Source organism: Pteropus vampyrus, unplaced genomic scaffold (assembly GCF_000151845.1).
Source record: "Pteropus vampyrus isolate Shadow unplaced genomic scaffold, Pvam_2.0 Scaffold170, whole genome shotgun sequence".
Taxonomy (NCBI): Eukaryota; Metazoa; Chordata; class Mammalia; order Chiroptera; family Pteropodidae; genus Pteropus; species Pteropus vampyrus.
In genome coordinates this window covers 4,270,517-4,274,981 of record NW_011888951.1, presented here as the reverse complement: position 1 = coordinate 4,274,981, position 4,465 = coordinate 4,270,517, and positions in this window count along the sequence as shown.

Here is a 4,465-nt window from a genome sequence, read left to right as displayed (position 1 = left end):
AGGTTCAGAGAGAAAAAGCTTTCTTTATACTGTTCTTGTAACTTTCTTGTAAGTTTGAAAATTTTTTAAAAGAAAAAAAAAATATTAGCAAGGAGATCCAAAGGATATCATATAAAACATTGGAACTGACTACCAGTCTCTTTAAATGTAATTCATGGAACTGTGGGCAGAAAAATAGTACTTTGTGGGCCTTATAGTAGCAATTGTTCTCTATCTAACCATACCCTACGAGATCCTGACCTCCTGCTAGAAGCTTTCTTTGACCTCTCTAGCCCACACACATCATCCATTTCATTCCTAAACTCAGAATACATATTTTTTGCATCACTTCCTTGGCCTTTAATCATATATAGCCTTGTGACTTCTCTTGTACTGTTGTCCTATATAAATTTTGAGTTATTATTTAAAGCTGTTCATGAATATGTTATCTCCATAATTATGTTGTAATCAGCTTAGGAGCAGATACCATATGTGTCCTCTTTCTTATCAAAGTACCTGGCATATGTTTTGCAATCACATTTCCACATCCCAAGGACTGCCAAAGAATAATTAATCTCACTTAGCATATATTTCTTGCATCACAACTATGTTATCAGTCACTGTAAATAATTTTTTACATGTATAGAATGCTTTACAGTTTATGCAGCACCTGTAGGTTCATTATCTCATTTGTTCTTTGTAATACTGTGAAGTAGGTGCTACTGCCTGATAAACATGCTCGAAGAGGAAATGTGATTTCCCGGAGGTCACACAGCTATTTACAGTAGAATTGGAATGCCAGCCTTAGTTTTCAGATTAGAAATCCAGTGCCCTTTCTACACCACCACAGGAAACAAGAAGTCTGGACACATTAACATATTAGTTTTCTATCACTACTTTAACAAATTACCACAAACTTAGTGGCTTATATCACACAAATACTTATCTTACAATTCTGTAGGATAGAAGACTGACACAGGTGTCACTGGGCTAAAATTAACTGGGTCAGCAGGGTTGCATTCCTTTCTAAAGGCTTTAGAGAATAATTTGTTTCCTTGCCCTTTCCAGCTTCTAGATGCTGCTCATATTCTTTAGCTCATGTCCTCCTTTCTCTATCTTTAAAGCAAGCAACAATGCATCTCTCTGTGCCTTTCTTCTATAATTACATCTTCTTCTGACTCTCTTCCACTTATAAGAACCCTTGTGATTAAACCAGACCTACGTGACTAGTCTAAGGTAATTCCCTATTTTAGCGTGAGTTCATTAGCAACCTTAGTACCTTCTACAACCTTAATTTACCTTTGCTGTGTATCCTAACATATTCACAGAGATTAAGATGTGGACCTCCTGCGGGGGCAGCGGGGGAGGCACTGTTCTGCCTATCATGTGTATGTTCTTTGAAGTTTCAGTTTCCAAAGATCCACTGAACACTTTAACATCTTAACCCATGATGTGAATGGTTCTACTAAAAATCAGTCATCAGATTCCAATAGGACTCTTTGCTTAGTGATATGTTATTAACTTTTAGAAATGAGTTTCTATGAAAAATAAGCCAAAACTTGATATACAAAAAAATTAACATTCTCTGAGTCCATTGGTTCTTAATTCAACAAATAAGGGAACTGAGGCCAGTTACATTAAATAACTTGCTTAAGGACACATAGCTAGAGAGTATTAGAGCAGGAATTCAAACATAAGTCCTATTGCAAAGCTCATGGCTTTTCCATTATACCGTTTTCTCACCAAGAGTTGCTTCTCCTATGGCCTAATGACCTAATATAGTGCCTGTGATTTAAACGTTAATTTATTCCTTTGGATCATCCACTTCTTATGGACTACCTTGAAAATGCAAATCCTTGCAGTAGAGGATTAAATAAGATGATGGATGTGTACATGTGTTGTAAAGGGAACAAAAAACACATGGAGTAGAAATGTGCATTCATGTATAAGAGACAGCTGTGATTTGAAGCAGATAGGCTGGTTTAAGTCCTAACTCTGCCACTTGCATGATCTTTGACAAGTCCTAAACTCTGGTAAACTCTCTTAACCTTGGTTTTATCATCTACAAAATACATCCTTCATAGAGTTTTTGAGGATTGAATGCCATAATTCTTGAATAGCCCTTACAACAGAGCCTGGCCCAAGGTATGTGTTTAAGAACTGTCGGCAAGAGTAAAGATTCTGAATGGCTTCTTCACCTAATTCACCCATTGATGCTAGAATTGGTGATTTCTTCATTAACCACAAGGTGGAGCAAGAGATATAGGAATGTTTCTATTCCTCAATAAGAATTTTGGAATTAAGGAGAAAAAAGAAGTAACCTTTCCATCTTGGTCTTGACAGAATACAAGTCTATCTCCCTTTAAGCCGCCAGCCATGTTTCTTCATCATAAGAGCCTCTGGGTTTTTTGTTTGTTTGTTTTTTGTTTTGGTTTTCTTCAAAAAGAGTAAGACACAGGAGCTTTCAATAGACATTCTTTAATAATGTGAATTTTACTTCCACTTGGAGATGCCTATACAGTTATGGGAAGGGGGACTTTAATATACTTCCACTTTCTTCATGTTCCTCAGTCCAGAAGCCAGAGACACTTTTTGTCTACACTCTTTGCTCCAAAAGGCATACCTACCATTTCTCCTAAGAAGCCCATTGGGTCCCCATACAAATAGAACTCTTAGAAATCTGTCTTAGCACCCAGGATTCTCTGGATGTAGATTAGGCTTCAGTTGTTCTCAGAGGATCATTTTGAAGGTATACTTTGATGAGTTCATTAAAAACTCAACTCTCATTACTTTCAGGCATAATCTTGTAGGCTATGTATCTATTATAATTAGAATCTCAAGAAAATCACAAAAGTTCGCTAAAAAGATGAAGGTTCTATCAGATACCAGCTCCAAGTATCACTTATTCTCAGGACTCAACAAAACATTGCTATAGAAACAAACAGCTTAGATCTCTCAAGATCTAAGTGGATAAGAGAAACTTTTCATTTCTATGTGTAAAAATCAAGGATGGATAAGCATTAGCTAAGTGACGGAGAATGAAAGGGGAAAGATCATTCCAGTTAGAGTTCCAGGTCATGAAAATGGTTGAAACAGAGAAAGCAATGTTCTTGTAAGTTTGAAAGTAACTACATATGATTCAACAGTAAGCATTGAGAGGATAATGGCAATAGTTAAAACTGGACAGGTATGCCAGAGATGAATCATTAGGCCCTGTATTTTATGATGAGTATGGACTTTATCTGAGGGCAATGCAGAGCCACCAAAGGACATCAAGGTGGGCCAGGACAAGATTAGATAGATGCTTTGGAAAGATCATTCTGACTGCAAGATAGAGAATAGAGGAAGGCAAGACTTGATGAAAGTTGTGTTGTGTATTTTCTGTTTGCCTCTCCAGATACTCCCTCCACTTGGTCTGTGTCCCAGAAGTTTGACCTATGTGGGTTCCCAACAGGCTCCTTTGCCCTCTGGCTTTTGGTTGGGTCTAGCATTGGGAGATAGCAGCAGGAGATCGGAGATAAGGAGGAAAAAGGAAAGGGAGTATTTATTTCCCAGTTCCCTCCCTGCTGAGTCATTTCGTGAGGATATGTTCCTCCACCAAAGACCACAGTTCTTATCAGGCAGCACACTCCATACAACTGCTCTCCTCAAATTCTGGTAATCAATCCCTCTCCTTATCCTTTCATGCCTTTGGCTAGGAATGATTCTCACTGTTGCTAGCTCATAGGAACTTTATATCCCATGTTGGTCTCCCTGAACCAACATGCACACAATTTGTAAATAGTTCATTTATTAAACACAACTCAAATTATCTAGTTTCAGTGTGCCATTTATTTCCTGCCAGGACTCTAACTGATATAGAAAAAAACAAGTAATAATAATTATAGCTCAATTAACCAGAGATAGAAAATACTCAGAAAAAAAATACATCATTGCTGACATATACTATCTAGTTAGGATAGAAAATATTCAAGAAAAAAGCTACATTGTTGTATGTACTTAGGCTTATGATGATTGTGTCTGTACTGAACATGTACAGACTTTTTTTCCTGTCATTATTCCCAAAACAATGCAGTATAACAACTACTTACATAGCATTTACTTTGTATTAGGTATTATAACTAATCTAGAGATGATTTAAAGTACACAGGAGGATGTGCATAGATTATATGCAAATATTGCACCATTTTATATCAGGGACTTGAGCTTCTGTGGATTTTGGTATTTGCAGGGGGTCCTGGAACCAATCCCCCTGCGGATATGGAGGGAAACTGTACTGTGTAAAGGTGGAGGGAACAGACACTTCTAGGATAGATACTCTTGGTAGTAACTGTGAGGAGGCCCAAGTAATACTGCTGGGGTTTCTTGAGTGCCTGGATTTTCTATATCTTCCACGAGGACACAGGGAGTAGAGGAGAACTTTACTCTTGGGGCTTCTGATAGCCCATATAGCTCCTGTGATTTGTTTCCTAAGGGTGTCATGACA